This window comes from Myodes glareolus, chromosome 1, assembly GCF_982192425.1.
Source record: "Myodes glareolus chromosome 1, mMyoGla1.1, whole genome shotgun sequence".
Taxonomy (NCBI): domain Eukaryota; kingdom Metazoa; phylum Chordata; class Mammalia; order Rodentia; family Cricetidae; genus Myodes; species Myodes glareolus.
The window spans coordinates 24,879,569-24,897,224 of record NC_142026.1 but is presented as its reverse complement, the minus strand read 5'-3'; the positions used below and the strand labels follow the sequence as shown (position 1 = coordinate 24,897,224).

At 45.8% G+C, this 17,656-nt stretch overlaps 1 long non-coding RNA gene across 2 annotated transcripts; it reads left to right on the top strand.

Annotated features, from left to right (window-relative positions):
• The first annotated feature begins 6,439 nt into the window (after positions 1-6,439).
• Positions 6,440-10,393, top strand: LOC146896148 (uncharacterized). 2 transcript variants are annotated; one of them, XR_015004448.2, is made up of 4 exons: positions 6,440-6,649; positions 9,702-9,779; positions 9,877-10,046; positions 10,187-10,393. It is a non-coding gene; the product is annotated as an uncharacterized LOC146896148 (long non-coding RNA). The 2 variants fall into 2 exon arrangements; XR_015004449.2 differs by having other exon boundaries at positions 9,856-10,046.
• Positions 10,394-17,656: the final 7,263 nt, after the last annotated feature.

Genomic DNA, 17,656 nt, shown 5'->3' with positions numbered 1-17,656 from the left:
TCACCTTACCAGATGACCTTATTTGCTTGTTGAAAAACAAAACAAAACCTGTACCAAAGCTGGACATGGTGGCACATGCCTGTAATTTCAGCATTTGGGAAGTGATGGCAGGAGGATCAGAAGTCCGAGGTCATCCTTAGCTACATAGTGTGTTTAAGATTGGCCTATATGAAACACAGTCACAGTCCCCGCCTCACCTCTTGTCGATTCTCACTCTGTCCCCAAACACAGTCAAATTCAGAGTTCCTGAAGTAAAGATTTCAATTTATTAAATAATAGAGCTAATAATATATTATGATTTGACTATGCTGTAGAAAGGAGCTGCGGACAGGCCTGCTTTTCATCCTGCCCGGCTCCCGCACAGCTAGCTTAGCCCCAGAAATAATAACATACAAGTTGTATTCATTTAAATACTGCCTGACCCATTATCTCTAGAGAATTAGTTACTGACTAACTCTCATATCTTGATATTAACCCATTTCTAATAATCTTGTGGTAGCACCACGAGGTAGTGGCTTACCGGAAAAGATTCAGCATGTCTGACCTGGTGGCTGGCTCCATGGCGTCTGGCTCATAGCCCTCTTCCCAGCATTCTGTTCTGTTTACTCCGCCTACCTAATTTTCTGTCCTATCAAGGGGCCAAGGCAGTCTCTTTATTGACCAATGAAAATAACACAATAGACAGATAACCCTCCTCAATCACTATGCCGCCATTTTTTTGCATTCATGTGTATGCATGCACATAGGTACAGGTGTATACGCGCACACACACCTATACTTTACACATAATCTTGTTTCACTGTGAGTCAGACTCAGAGCCCTGACCGCGTTAGGGAGGCCCTCTAGCGCTAAGTTCTAATGCCTCACCCACTCCCTGAAAGACCAGCACCCAAATTCACATGATTCTTCCAAAGATGGGACCTCTGGTCAGATGGGACAGGTCTGCCACCGTATGGACTAGTGCATCTGTGGGTCAACGGGTGACTGAAGGAGTAACTTTGCTAGACGAACTAGGTCTACCCAATGTGTTTGCTGTGCCATTGTTGTGCAATGCTTTCCGCCATGTTACCCTGCTGATGCAAGAGGGGGGCCCTCCCCCAAAGCTGACCAGAAGCTGAGCTCCTGGTATTGGACTTCCCACATTCCACAACTGCCAAGTTTGATGTGCTTTGTTATAGTGACAGAAAGCAGACCACAACAACACAGAAAATTTGCTAAGAGAACAGACAGGGTCCTTCTAATGCCCAAAACGCTCTTTGGGAGATAGTGGACATGCTAATTCATTTGACTCTAAAAGTCATTTTAGTCTAATACGATGCCCTGCGGCAGAGAGGGAGGATATAGTAATTCAGCTTCTTGCGCACTATGTACATGAATGGGTAAAGCTTGCTCCAGCAAAACCTGACAAAAACAGGTCCCCGTGTGTGTAGGTGGGGTGTGGGGGACAAACCTTATGCCCCCCACCCCCCAGCCAAGTAGGCCCTGGAGTATGGACTGCAGGTTACCAGTCCCTCTTTCCTTCCTTCCAACACACCTTCACCCAGCTCACTTTTTTTTTTTAGATTTATTTTATTTTGGTGTGTGTGTGTGTGTGTGTGTGTGTGTGTTCACATGCTCACATGCGGTAGTGGTGGTGACATTGCATGTCAGTGCAGGAGCTCACGGAGACCAGAAGAGGGTGTCATCCTCATAGCCGGAGTTCAGGAAGTTTGTGAACAGCCTGATGTGGGTGCTTGGAGCTCAGAATTGGATTCGAGTCCTATGAAAAATAGCACACACACTCCTAACCATTGAGCCACGTCTCCAGACCCTGACTAGTGTGTTTGTTTTCTATTTTGAGGTGGAGTTTTACTGTGCTTCAGGCTGGCCTCAAACTTCTGAGCTTATACAACCCTTCCACCTGAGCACCCTCCCATTCATCTCCTACCCAGCGTGCTGGGATTCCAGGCGTAGGCCACCATGTCCCCCATCAGTCTTGCACAGGGGACTCCCTTGTGGGCCTTCCTCCCTGGGCTTCGCCGTGACCATACTCCTTGCTTGGCTTCCGCATCTCTCTTCCTTCCCTCTTTTCAGTGGTGGCAACTGCTCTCCTGAGTCATTCAGCGTGGGGCTTCTTTCTGAGTGGGATATAATTCTTCTCAACACAACCTCGCCTAAAGTTTTGGTCTCAGTTGCCCTCTAGACACCGGCACCTGCCGAATATTCTGTTCCTCCCGTGAGTTCCGCACTGGACAACTTCCTTCCCGTTTCCTTGATTAAGGACTTTCAGAACTCTGTCTTGTGCGTCCTGCCTGTCTACTATTTCCTTTCCTCGGAGAACTTTAATCTCTAAGGTAAACAGAGTTCCCTTCTAAACTCATTTCCTTGTTTGCTCCACCCTGCTTCTGCTAGCAGACTAGAAATTCTCTTGTAAGGGCTTTCCAGAAATACCGTCCTCTAGTTGTTCTCATCAAAACCAAACAAAACAGACACCAACAGAAGCAGCTTAATGGAGGAAGGGTCTCTTCTGGTTCACAGCTTGAGAGCACAACACAATCTCTCGCAGCAGGAGAGTCAAGGCAGCGGGGCGATGAGGCAAGTGGTCACACCGCTCCTACGGTCAGGAAAGAAAGAGGGAGGGATGCTGACATTCAGCCTGCATGCTGTCGTATCATTTGGTCTAGGGTCACAGTCTACAGGACGGTGCTTCCCACGTCTGAGGCGGATGTCTATTGCACATCTTTTTATTAATATTGCCGCAGTCACGTGGCAATATTAATGCATATTGCCACTTGACTGTGGCTTACCGGGAGGATTCTAACCTGCGTCTGTCTCAGAAAGGAGAGTCATGGCGACTGCCTCACTTCCCTTCTTCCTCCCACATTCTGTTCTGTCTACTCCACCTACCTAATTTTCTGTCCTATCAAAGGCCAAGGCAGTTTCTTTATTAACCAATGAAAGTACCACATAGACAGATGACCCTCCTCCATCAGAGAATTACTGAGTTCAGTTCTGAGCATTTTGTGTTGGGCTCTGATTACTTAATATCAAGAAAGTTTTTCTCAATTTAGATTCTTTTTGATGTTATGGCGCCCACACTATAATCTGAGAATATTATAACTCTAAAACGCACTATTTGATGAATCTATGACCCTAACCTAGAGTGTTGGTATGGACAGTCCTATGTGTAGTAGGGATTTCCTGTGCATTTATAAATATTTTTAATGCCAGTAAATGAGGTCATATTTTAGTAATATGTAAATCAGGCATACTTGTGCTCAGGGAACGCTTAGATTGTTCGTAGTGGTTGGGTGGTTAGTGACGGATAAGAAAGACTGTAAAGAAATGTTAGGCCAAATAAAATAAGTGAGATCACTGAGAAGGAAAGAAGGGGTCCTGGTGGTGACCATTTACCTATGGGGGTGAGGGAAGCTTCCGTATAACACAACCGGAAGGAGGATCTGCTAGCGTTCACTCTCTTTCTCTTTTGCTCCTCTGTAGATAGAAATGCTATTCCCCAGGGTTTCCAGGACTGGGTAGGAGCTATGACAAACAGAACAGAAGCTTCAAGAGACTCTGGCCACTGCAGGCAGGCGAACCCCACCTAGCGTGGAGTTTGGTGTCAAGGGTGTGGGTTCTATTTCTTCCTCTGTAATTGCTGTTGTGCAGACTAGATAAGAGTGTTTCTCTGTAATAGACGTACTATCTGGGGAACAGTAGGAAAAAGTGAAACCCTAAGAAATCCCCATCTCTCTGCGGGCTTGAGATAGGAGCTGCCGAGTTGTTTTCACTCTGCCTGTCTATGGGGATGGAGCAAAATGGTCAAAACACAACCAACTTGAAATACCTAAAATCTTAAGTCCTGTAAGACACTGTATGACAAACCTGTGCCCATAGGCCAGTGAAGCTAAGGGTAACTGATCTGCATCCCAGAGACAGTCCCTTCTCTTTTTATACTGTGGCCTCTCTTTAAATTGCAGGAAAGGTCGTTTTGAGTTCTGGCCCTCAAAGGTAGGACTTCAGTAAAACTCTAAAGACAGCATGTTTGGACTTAATAATTGATAAGTAAAAATTATAAGAAAAGGGCAGCTCTGCCAGTGCAAGAAATCCGATTAGGTCAAATCAAACCGAATCAAAATGCCCATCGTTTAAGAATGAAGCTCTCAGGTGGCCAAGTGCATGGCAGGGAGATAGGACAGCAGGGAGCCCATGCAGACCCAAAAACCACCTTGGAAGTCACCTTAAATACCCCGTGGGAGTGGTCCTGACCCTGGTATGCTGGGATTTGAAGTTCAGAGCAAGGCAACTCCCAGGCCAGGCTGGCTGGGACAGATGCCAGGAGCTGGGGGCTATGCTCCCAACTTAACAATAACATCTACCCAGTAAACGCCATGTACTTTCTCTGGTATATCCATGGGAAGAAATGAGTACCATAAGAGACAGGTCTCTCATAGAGAACTCGGGTAGACTGCAGAGTCCAGAAACCAAATACAAGAGCTCAAAGCTTGGAGTAGGAGGAGATGGGTCCCTGCTGTTGCAAAAGACACAGGAGGCTGCCTAGGGCTAGCAAGAGTTGTCAACCTATAAATAAAGTGTTCAGACAAACGGTTCAACTGTGAAAAGCAGTTGAAAAATTAGTGAGGGTGTCACGCATTAAGATTTAGGAAGCTGAGGGCTTTGTTGTTGTTTTGTTTAGGAAGCTTTTAATTGTTCATCAGACCTCAAGTTAACAGTTAGCTGATGCCAGCACAGCAGGGGACATCCACACAAGAGTGAATCCCAATCCACAGGCTAAGAAGAGAATTTACACACTGTTAGTCTTAAAGGGAGGCAGGTTCCTTAGCAAAGAAACCATCCCAGATACCTAAGGGTATCAAATTTGTAGTCTCTTTCCACTACGCTATTAAAATCTATCATAACACTTTTATTTTTCAGTGTCAGGGACTTTGTGTTGCTGGGTAAAGTATTTCCTTATTTGATATGGTCCTGCTGTAGTGTAGACTAGCCTTAAACTCTAGGTCCTCCTGCCACCGGAGCCACACCAGTGTTTCCCAACCTGTGGGTCTCAACCCCTTGGGAGGTGAAATAACCCTTTCACAGAGGTTGCCTAAGATCTTCAGAAAACACAGATGTTTACGTTACAATTCATAAGAGTAGCAAAATTACAGTTTTGAAGTAGCAAAGAAAATCATTTTATGGTTGGGAGTTGCTACCATATGGGGTACTAAAGGATTGCAGTACCAGGAAGGTTGGGGACCGCTGCGCTACACCATGCCCTTCTTCTCAAAGCATTTTTAGAATCACCGCAACAGCTGCTGCGGGTCCAGTCAGCTCCTAGCTACAGGAACAGAACAGGTGTGTCCTCCTAGACACAGCCAACCGCCTGCCCGACTGCCCAATGTGTCAGGACATTGGTATGCAGTGTGACCAGTTGGGTCTCCAACCAGCTTTTTTTTTTTTTTTTCTGAGTCTTCATAACCAAAGACCTTGCTTGTGAAAGAGAAATGACTGATTGACATGACTCATGAAGTGGAACCGGATATTAAGGGACAAGAAACGAGTTGTGCCAGACTCTTAAGACACATATCACAGGTGCGACCAACCATTCTGTCTTAGACATGTAACCCCACAGCATGCACCTCTAGAACCAGGGCTTTCATTGAACCAAACATGCTAATACACTTAGTACAAAATGATGTATACTTAATATCGCTTTTAGAAACTCATCTGGAATTCGCCAGAAAGATGTTCTCAAAGACGTGAGAGTTGGGTCTTGTGGAATACGTTTGGGGAAGGCCAGAGACGATGGGTGGAGCCATGGCGCTTACAAGTCACGTGACCTAGCTCCAGGTTCAGTGAGAGAGCCTGAATCAAGGGAGTAAGATAGAATGTGACAGAGCAGGACACCCAGCATCCTCCACTGGCTTTCGTACATGCAAACTCAGGCACACGTACTGGTACATGTGTGCGAATACACCACACACATACACAGAGACTCACATATCACATGGCGTCGCAACATATCACAACACATCACAAGTCAACAACAACAATAACAACAACAACAACAAACCCTAGCTATTCATAGTATACATGAAGAATGGTCCTGGTGTGTGAGGTCTGTAATCGCAGCTCCTGAGGAGGCTGAGGCAAAAGGATCCCAAGTTTAAGGCTTGCTTAGTTGACAGTGAGTTTGAGGCCCGCCTAGGTAACTAAATTAAACCTCTTCTCAAAATAAATCAGTAGAAAGAGGACGGGGGAGGGGTTCCTTGACGGGGATACTTGCTAAGTATATGTGAAGTTCAAGGTCCGACCCCCAGTATCTCCAAATAAATCTGAGATCTTTATTTTTCTGCTATAAACCAACCCTCCTCCCTCTACAGTAAGAAATTCTTTGAATGCCTGAGGAAAAGAATTAAACTATTCTTGACAGGGAAGAGAGAGTATGGACATTATGCCTGATGGACAGAATGAGAAGTTCTGGCAAGGGGCTGGGCGCTGACAGACAGAGAGATGCACGTCTGGCAGGATTTGGACCGTTCACGGCAACTGAGACGGAGCAATTATGCAAAGCACGTTGAGAGAGCTGTCTTCCTCACTGCCAGCTTAGTCAACGAATCCAAGCACGTTCTCGTCGTCCCATCCAGCTTCCATCCTCAGGCTGCGCATGGTAGGTAGAGCCTTTTCTCGTTTCTTCAGCTGACACCACATTCAAGAGTTTCACTTTCCGTGAGAGATATGGTGGCGCCGCGGTTCATTTTCTGATGCATTTTGAGTTTCCTGTGCACAAACGAGCGACTGTGGGTCCTACTTGACTGACCCAGGGTGGAATGAGGCAGTAGGGATTATCGGAGCTGGTCTATGGAGGGGCACTGACGACTCAGAGGTGTGCTACGTCCACCTGGCTGAGGGCTGACTGCGCCTGGGTGTTAGGCCATTGCCCCAACTATAACCTGCCATACAGACTAATGGCGATAGATGCTCAGTATGGCAGGGCACAGAGGAGACTCTGGTGTTGAAGCAGGATAATGGGAGGAGGAAAAAGAAAAGCACCGCAAAAATCAGTATAATGAAACGCCTTCAGATTCCACGAGAGTAACTAAACCCCACCTCTGGTGCCGGTACCAGTCACACCAGAGCGCTGGAATGTGACCCATAGCTTAGATGCACAGCTCTAGATGGAGGCGGGAGGATCAGTTCAAGATTTTCCTCTGCTAATAGTAAGCTTAAGGCCAACCTAGGTTACAGGAGACCGCGTCTCAGAACAAAACAAACCAACAAACCAACCGTATACCCAATGTACTAATGCCCCAGCTGTGGAGCACAAATGCCCGCCCGGTCCTTTGCACGTGAGACCATTTGAGCTAGCACACTCTCTTTGCTGTAGCCCGCTCCTCCCTCGAAAGTGCGTATTCTTTTTTATTTGCTCTCAGTTCATGTTTAATACCAGTTTCGACTCTTCCAGGCTCATTAGAAATGCTTTTTACACAACACGTTGGGTTTCAAAATATTTTATTAGCATATATTAAGTATCCATAATAGTAGGTTTTATATTTTCATACACGTGTACAGTGTGCTTTGAGCATATTCCTGCCTGCCACCCACTGCTCATCTTTCCTCTCCTCGCCCTGCTACTTCTCCTCCTTTTGCCTTGATGGCGTGTGTGTGTGTGTGTGTGTGTGTGTGTGTATGTGTGTGTGTGTGTCCCAATCAGTTTTATTAGAGTTGTTTGCAGGAGAAGCATGGTCACCTTAGCAGAGGGCTACACTACCCAAGAAAATGTCTTTCCTTCTCTCAGCAACCATCAGGTGCTGTAGTTCCTCGGGAACAGGAAGGTCTTCATGAGTATCCCCTCTACCCCCACCAACCATGATGTTACTATGTTTGGTCTTCTGCAGATCTGGTCCTGGTAATCACAGCTACTGTGAATTCCAGAGTGTAGCAGCCAGGCTGTGCTTAGAAGATAGGTATCTCCAACACTCCACCTTTCCTCCAGCTCTTACATGCTTTCCTCCCTTTTTCCTCCCTTTTTCCCATCATGTCTTCTGGGTCTTGGCCATGTGAAATAAGTGTCTAATTCATGGTTAAATGTTTAACTATCATCTGATTTCATCATTTTTATCAATTATAAGCCTGCTAGTTGGATTTTTGTTGACTTGATACAAACCAAGACATGTGTGAAAAGGGCATTTTGATTGAGAAAATGCCTCCGTAAGATTGGCTTGTAGACAATTTCTCGGTTAATGACTGATTGTGGAAGGGTTCAGCTCATGGTGGATGTTGGCATCCCTGGAGAGGTGGTCCTCAGTTGTTTTAAAAAGCAGACTGAGCAATCCGTGAGGATCAAGCCAGTAAGCAACACTCCATGGCTTCTGTTTCAGTTCCTGCCCTGACTTTCTTCGATGAACTGTGAAGTGAACGTGTACACGAAACAAACCCTTTCCTTCCCAAGTTACCTTTGATCACAGTGTTTAGTTAGAATAAACCCTAACTGTCTAGGAAGGCTCTGCAGTTACTACCGCTCACTGCAAAAAGGAGATTGCCTTGACCAAAGCTGGTACCAGTTTATGGGCATAAACATAATTATTTAGAAATCAACTTAGTAGGTTGCCTACAATTCATGTGTAATTTTGTCCAATTCTTTGTTTCAGGACATAAGGACCTTGAACCTCTCTGGCCATGTCCACCAAATGTTGATTAGTCAATATTAATGATATTCACAAGTAGAGGAAAGTGGCCTTTCATGAGGGGGTACATAGGTGTTATCATCTTAGAGTGGGTGGTGTATGTGTGCGTTGAGGCTTGCTTGCTTGCTACATAACTGTTTCTGTTCTTACTTCCCCGAATCTTCATTTTATAAACTGTTAATGGCAAAGTATTACAATACGAAAGAGCTGTGAGCGAAAGAAAACCCAGTGCTGTGGTCTAGTGCTTGAGGCATTTGTGTTCCCTACAGCTGCGCTACAGGTTTGGGGGGATTGGAAGGAGCCAGAGTCTGCATCTGGCTGAAGAGCCTGGACTGGGGAAGGTTCCAGTGGGCAGGGCCGTGCGTTGTTCAGTGGGAAGCCCAGCTCAGCGAGTGAGATGAGGCAAGCTGGAGGCATCAGATGGCCTGCACAGCCCTCCCTTCAGCCCCGCCCTTGGTGGAGGTGTTGGAATCACCACTTGCCACTCGACAGTCAGAGAAACTGGAAGCAGATGGTAACTCAGAGAAGTATGGCCGACAGCCACAATCGGAGAACCGACTGTGTGACTCACGTTCCCTTTCCAAATAAGAATAGATGGTAGTTTCGGCTGGCTGGGACCGCTCCCAGAGGAAAAGAGAGGGGCTGGAATGTGGGCTGGAGGTTGTGGATTTACTCCCCCAAGACGGGCCAAGCCTTTTTCACTTTTCATGGGATTCCTTTCTGTACTCCGGACTCCAGCCTAGCACATAACAAGTACAGAGTCATATCTGCTCTTATGGCCAGGACAGTCTGTGATGTCACTCTTCCAGTGGTAGAGGCAGGAAGATCAGGGGTTCAAGGCCAGCCTGATCTACATAGTGTTTAAGGCCAGCCTGGTCTACACACAACTTTTTCAAAGACACGAAACTAAACCCAATCAACCAAGCAAGAAACCTATTTCCCTCCAGTGAATGAGCAACTTTCTCTAAATGAAGGTTTTGTGAACCAGGGTCAAGACAGCCTCGGTTTCTCTGTGCCTTGAAATCTGTCTTTTAGAACACCTTGGCGCAGGACAATCATAATGACGAGGTTCCTGGCCTGGATCTCAAGTGTCAACATTCTTCCCCACTCCAGGTAAACTGGCTTTAAATGCTGACTTTACCTTGTGCCTCAGTGACTAGACTCAGGATAACGAAGCTTTTCCCAAAAGCTCTTTATTAATTCTCGTTAGGTCTGGGAAGGCAGCCAGCTGCTGCTGGAGGAGGGAAGGGCCTGAGCCTCAGAGTTCATCAGTGAGCACACACCGCCCTCTTGTGTCTGCAATGCACGTCACAGGGTGCTTTCCCGATGGCTCAAGGAGAATGAAGACTTGGGGATTTGCTCTGAGACAAAGTCTCCAAAGTAATTCAGTTGGCGTCAGACTCACGGCAATCCTCCTGCCTCAGCTTCCCAAGTTCTGGGATTACAAGCCTGAGGGACCATGTATAGTGTGGGATTAAACCTTATCTTTTCTCATCTCTCTTTTCTGTTTGATTTTGAAGCCGTTTCACAGGCCCTTAAACCTGTAAGCCTCAGAAGCGGAGGAAGGAACAGAAGAGAGCATGTGCAAGTGGAGGGAGTCAACAGGCACGCTCATCCTCCAGCCTCTTAAGATGTCACAACCGTCCCGAAGTTTGTAACGTCGATAGTGACAGCTATCTTTAGAACTGTTTAATAAAAAAAAGCAACTACCAACTGCTGACCACAAATGGAACCCAAGACTGTGAAGCCCCTCTCTCCAGGTAAAAGAATACCACGGCAGAGTCAGGGTCTGTGGTCTGTCTGCAAATACGAGAACATCGGACTGCCTGGGTCCAGCCCCTAGGAAATGCTCGACTTCTGAATTGAGTCCCTCATTTCATCCCCGTTTCTTCCCATCCTTAGAAAGTGGTCCTGGGGACATTCAAATGGCTGCCTCCTGCCTTACAACCATCCTCTAAAAAGCCCACTTTCTCTCCACCCATCATCTCTCCGATGCTAACTTCTGCGTTAGGTGGCAAGGCCCCTTTCTCTCCAGCCTCAGAGAAGATGTTGGCTGTGCTCTAAGTTTCGCTCATCGTACTTAGTGGCCCAGATGTGGCCTCAATGAGACAGGTGGCCCAAGCCTGTATGCTCCAGCTTTTAAAGTACAGAAACCAGAGTCAAAGATACTTCCATACGGCCTTCTAAGCCCCGCATTGGACACTCGGTTATGCCTTGTAGCAGGTTAGGTAGAGCAAACAAGGGATGACAGAGACACCCTTTGCCTGGCAGGAAGGGCTGTCCCTTGTGGATGTACATTTTATGGCTCCGTTTCTCACGCAGGTGTTCTGTCCCTGTAGGACACTGTAATTAGTAGGCCCTGGAAGCGATGTGACTCTTTGTCCTCCCATAGTGTGTGGTGCGCAACTTTACATCCTTAGCGACTGGAAAGAATGCCGCCTTCTTAATTCAAAGGTTCCAATGCTCCAGTTAGGGTTTCTGAATCATGTATAGGAGTGGGACAAACGTTTCAACCTTTTGGTCCCATTGGCGGCATTTTCTCTTTCGGTGCCTTCTCGACCTTGTGTTCTTCGGTGTGAACTTTGTCATTGTGAAGCCCAACCCCTTACCTCACAGTCACAGAGATAGGCCAGGAAGCCTACACACCGTGCTCCTGATCCCAAAACGTGAGTGGGTTTTCAGGGACCGGCAGCACCCATCATTCCTTGCGTTCTTCAAGCATGCCGTCTGTTTTAGTGTTTGGTTTGGTTTGAGACAGGGTCTTATTTAGCCAGGTGGATCTCAACTTTGCTGTGTTGCCGGAGGTGACTCTGAACTTGTGATCTTCCTGCCCCTACCATCTGAGTGCTGGAATTACAAGCCTACATCACCACACTCGGTGTGTAGAGCTAGGCACGGAGCCTGGGCATCATGTAGACTTGCCTGTCTACCAAGTGAGTTATAGCTCCGGCCCAGAAACATGCTTTCTTTAGATTTTCAGAATTTCATTTTCTCTATTTATTTGGTGTGGACACAGATCAGAGAATAACTTTTAGGGGTTGGTGCTCTTCTTCCAGTGTGTGGGGTCTGGGGATCCAACGCAGGTGGATAGTCTTAGTAACAGCTACCTTTCCCACTGGCCATCTTATCAGCCCCATAAACATGTTTCTGTGTCTGTCTCTGTACTCTCCATAAGAAAAGGCCTTTCATCTTCCCTTGTTTACTTCCTTCCCCACCCACACCCCTCACACATGCTCAGAGAGTACAAGATACAGCACCAGGAAATAAATCCGGCTTAGGTCAGCAGGACACAGGGCTGTGATTTGAACCACACTAAATGATTTGGTTACTTTTTTTTTCCTTTCTGTTTTTTTTTCTGAAAGTGAGGCCAAAGGTAAAGATTGGAGATAAGTTTCTTGACTTTCCATTGTCAAAGAGATTAGATTTGAAAGTCACCCTGGGAGGGCTGGAGAGATGGCTCAGTGGTTAAGAGCATTGCCTGCTCTTCTAAAGGTTCTGAGTTCAATTCCCGGCAACCACATGGTTGCTCACAACCATCTGTAATGAGGTCTGGTGCCCTCTTCTGGCCTGCAGACATACACACAGACAGAATATTGTATACACAATAAATAAATAAATAAATAAATAAATATTTTTTAAAAAAAGAAAAGAACTGGGCTCTGAGGCTCTTTGATACGACCTGTCCAGTGATTCCAGGGGAGTTTCTTCCGGTTCAGCATGACAGGGACTCTGGGTGGGAAGAGTCCCTTGGTCACCACTTCTGTGGTCATTCAGCCCCCTGTGACCTGGGTCAGTCATGGCAAATTCATCTCGGTCCAAGGCCCAAAGCCCATCACAGGGCATCCTGGTTGGCTCTAGTGACCGCCCCCTCTTCTTCACTCATGGTTCTCCAGTCTGTTTTCTTCATGCCAGTGGGACAGTCCTAACTAGCCCCCACCATCTAGCTCTGTTTGGGGGAGGGGCTCTCCTCTAGCTGCTTTCCTGAGCTCTGAGCACATCCTTCTATCAGTTCACCACCATCTCCACTGGCATGCTCCTGAGTATTCCCAACTGAACCCCTCGACTCTGAAGTCACCTTCTTGCTTGGCCACAATCCTAGCAGAAGGCTCTCCAGCACCTGTGCCCTCAGGCTGGCGCCTGAAGGAATTCCTGACTGCCACCCTCCCTCAGTGTTTCTCTTATCCAATCGATCATTAAGCCCTTCCTAAGCAGCCAGCAAGGATCTGGGGAGATGACTCAGCCGGTAAAATTGCCCACTGTGTAATTATGAGGATTTGAGTTCAAATCTCCGGCGCTCACATAAAATCTCGTTGTAGGTGTAATCCCAGTACTAGAAAGCCAGAGACAGACTGGTCCCTGGAGCCAGTTAGTTTAGTCCAATAGGTGAGCCCCAGATTCAGAGAGTGAACTGATCTCAAAAAATAAGATGGAGACTCATTGGGAAGACAATGTTCCATGGGTACAGGCACATGTGCACATTCATAGGCACACAAGAGCATGGATGTACATTGCACACAAGAAGAGTGCGGAAATAAAGCAATACACATCATGTAGTGGAAACTCTTCAGTTGAAGGACCATTGAGCCTAGGACCATCTTAAGAGGCTTTCAAGGAGATGCTTATGGAAGGACCACAGTGTTCTCTGAAACAGAGAGGCTGCAAATCAACAGCATCTAGGTGAATGTAGAGATCACCTAGAAATACCAGCAAAGGGGGAAGGAGGGATGGCTAGGTGGTGTGGGGACAGAAGGGTGACAAGGAGGGCTCAAGAAGACTGACCGAGGAGGCTCTGGAAGAACCGGACTGGCATTTCAAATGATGACTCTTAGGGCTACGATGTAGACCCTGGGTTCAAACTCTAGCAGCATAAAAAATAAGCATCCATTATGGGCATATGCCTATAATCCCAGCACTTAGGAGGAAGTTCAGGTCACACTTGGCAACATAATGATTTCAAAGGCAGTCTGGTATACACACGAGCCTGTCTCTAAATTAATTAATTAATTCATAAGAATGACTTTTATTTGGGCATGGTAGAGGAAACCTGTAATCCCAGCATTCCGATGGCTGAGGTCTGAGGACTATTGTGAGTCTGAGGTCAGTGTGGGCCACATGGAGAAGTTCTAGGCCAGCCAGGGATACAAAATAAGACTCCACCTCCAAAAAACAAAACAAAACAAACAAACAAACAAAAACCAAGCAATATAAAACAGGAAATAACACCAAAAAGTGGGCCTGATGGAATGGCGCATCAGTTCAGAGCACTCGCTGAGGGCCTAGGCATACTAGCTAGCACTCATGAGGTGACTGGCAGCTGTCTGTAACTCCAGTTCCGGGGGATTGGGTGCCCTCTTCTGGCCTGTTCAGTCACCAGACCTGCACACAGGCAAAACGCGCATATGCATATAACGAAAACCTTTAAAAAGGACTACTGACCTAAGACCTGATAAGAAGCACATCTGCCCCTATAGAAAACTTCTCTTTCGATAACTCAGCTCCATAAAACTCCACGTCAGAGCGCCCTTTCCCTTCAAGTGCTGAGATCTTGCCAGGGAAATGAAGCCTTTGCAGGGGCTGATAAGATAAAGAACTGTAGCGGACCGCCCCACCGACAAGAGAGCACAACACTGTAGATCTGGGGAAAAGAAAGTGCAGTGCCAAACAGGGGTGAAGGGGAAAAGCAGGAGAGGCTGCAGGGGCTGGGGTGGATGGTCAACAAGTGGGGCACCCTCTTCGACTCTTCAGAATGAGCCAGACCCCAGGGTAGTAGCAAAAGCTATAAACATTATCTTGGAAATTCCCTAGGATCGATCATTAGTTGGACATTCGTTCAATGTTCCTTATAAAGGATATTTATAGCTAATCAGTGTATTCTCAGACACACCCAAAGAGAAATAAACCCGAGGTTCATGACAAGAGAACACTGCATGACCAGGGAGGTAGGGATCCACAGGCCATAGCTACCCAACTGAATTATAGATTCCTGTGTTTTACAGAGTTTGAAAATTATCCCTAAACAACAACAGTAAATATTCATTTAATTAAGAAGCAGAAGTCAAGCATGTTGGTGCATGCCTATAATCCTAGTCTGGGCTACATGAGATCTTGTCTCAAGAAAAAAAGGTTTCCACTCTCAACCATGTAAACCACAAGCCATAAATGTTTGGGGAAAGAGCCAGGCCTTGAATCTATCATGGCTGGCAGCCAGCCACGCATTGTGCCTGCCATGTACTCCCTCCCTCTCTCTTTCTTTCCCTTTTTTCCTTCCTCTTCCTTTCCCCTTCTCTTCCCCTCTAACAATATAAATCACCACGAGTTCAAGAACAGACATGCTGAGACTTTACTTTAAAATAGAGAGGTATATTAACTTGTATCTTCTATATTTAAGGTATAAAACATGATGCTGTAAGATACATACGCAGTAACGTGGTTATTATAATGGAACAGATTAACAAATCTGTTGCCTAACGTAGTCTCCCACTTTCTCTCTGTGTCAGGACCATCCACTCATTTAGTTAAAATGCAAAACACAGTGTGCTTTTAACTGTGGCAAGGGAGATCTTTAAACCTTTCTTTCTACATCTTTGTCCCATTTGACCCACCACTCTCTATCCCCCTTCTTCTACTGCTAACTCTGTGTGTCTGCCTTACTACAGTTAGCATAATAATGGCTCCCATGCTGTGTTAGCCATCCATGCTATAGCTAATAGTAGGGTTTTCATTGTTACTATTTTGGTTTTCTGACACAGTGTTGTGGGGCCACTTGTTTGTTCCTGGCTGCTCAGTCCTGAAATAATCACACAGAAACTGTATTAATTAAATCATTGCTTGGCCCATGACTCTAGCATATTCCTAGCAAGTTTAATATGTAATATTAAATTAGCCCATTTCTATTATTTTGTGTATCACCACGTGACTGTGGCTTACCCGGTAAAGTTCCATCCTGTGTTTGTCTCTGCTGGGGCTACATGGCTTCTTCTGACTCCACCTTCTTTCTCCCAGCATTCAGTATAGTTTTCCCCGCCTACCTCTATTATACCCTATCACAGGCCAAGGCAGATTCTTTATTCGCTAACCAATAAAAGCAACACAGATACAGAAGGCCCTCCACACCACAGGCTCTCATGTAGCCCAGGATAGTCTTGAATTTTCTGTGTAGTTAAGGATCCTTCCTCCTCTCAAGTGTTGAGATGGCAGGCAGATATACACGTGTAGGATCTTCTTTTTCAAGAATGATTTTTCCTACCTTCTCACCCACCCTCTCTGTTTCTGTATCTGTGTATGTGTTCCACGAATGCACATTCCGGTGCCCAATAGAGGGGTGTAAGATCTCTTGGAGCTGGGGATACAAACAGAGTGGGCAGCCCAATGTGGCTGGGAACAAAACTCTGTTACTTTTGCTAGAGCATTAAGTGCTTTTAAGTGAACCATATCTCCAGTCCCTTAAAGGAGAATTCTATGTGTTTCTTAATACTACCATAAACATGGGCAACATTTCTTGGTTGTTACCATCCCAATGAAGACCTTCTGAGAGCATACAGAGAAAAACCCAGATTTCACTGTAGATGTGAGTGCAGACGCCATCACTGCATGTAGAGACCATAGCTTAGAGTGCAGTAATCAGTGGAGCTGTGGTACTGAACTCACAGCTGGGAAACATTTGCTGTCACTACAATTATACATGGTGAAGGAAGACAGAGAACTGTGGCCACCGCTGTTAGTAAAGAGATAGTGTGTGAGCCTGATAGACTTCCTGGGGAAGGAGGGCAGGACAGGTCAAAATCTCTGGGAAGGAAAGTAGATGTTGAACTAAAAACACTAGATGAGCTTTGTTTTCGGTTTTTTCCTTGAGGGTCGGGAGCTGTTGAGGTGGTCCCCTTGTAATAATAGATAGCCAAGGAGGTAGAAAGTTTTATGTCAACTTGACACAAGCTAAAGTCATGTGAGAGGAGAGAGCCTCAACTAAGAAAATGCCGGTGTGAAATGTGGTTGTAGCAGGCCTGTGGGGCATTTCCTTCTTCTTTTTTTCTTCCTTTTCTTCTATCTTTTCCCTTCCTTTCTTCCTTTCTTTCTTCCTTCCTTCCGTCCTTTCTTCTTTCTTTCTTTCTTCCTTTTTTTTTTTGGTTTCCAAGACAGGGTTTCTCTGGAGCCTGTCCTGGAACTAGCTCTTATAGACCAGGTTGGCATTGAACTCACAGAGATTCAGCTGATCCTGCCACTCTAGTACTGGCTTTGTTTTGTTTTGTTTGTTTGCTTGCTTTTAAAGACAGGGGTTTTTTTTGTGTGTGTAGCTGTGAACTGTCCTGGAACTCACTACATAGACCAGGCTGGCCTCAAATTGGGAGATCCACCTGCCTCTGCCTCCCAAGTTCTGGGATTAAAGTTTTATGCAATATTTCTATATTCAATATGCAATATAAACAGAATTCAATAATTCTGGTATTGAGAATTTGTGAGGATAAGAGTATATATATATAATACACTTATGATATAATATGTTATATTGTAAAAATATATTTTATATATATATATATTTTACATTTTTCCTTCATCTTATTTGACATGTATGGAAGTTTTGTCTACATGTTTATCTGTGCGCCACATGTGTGCTTAGCACCCACAGAGGCCAGAAGAGGGTGTTGGATCCCCTGTGTCTAGAGTTACAGAAGACTGTGAGCCACCATATAGGTTCTGGGATTTGAATCTGGGTCCCCTGGATGAACAGCCAGTGCTCTTAACTGCTAAGTCATTTCTCCAGCTCCTCTGTACTTTTTAAAAATTTTTGTATATGTGTGCCTCTTTGTGTATGCCATCTGTGTGTGGGAGCCCGCAGATGCCAGACACCTACTCTTGTGGGTGCTAGGCACCAAACTTTTGTCCTCTGGACCGCTGAGCCATCTCTCCAGCCCCTGAATTTGCAAAGTGCTGAGTGTCTCTAAAATCGGATATACATGTTTGTGGGTACTTCAGTCTTACATCAGAATTCACTA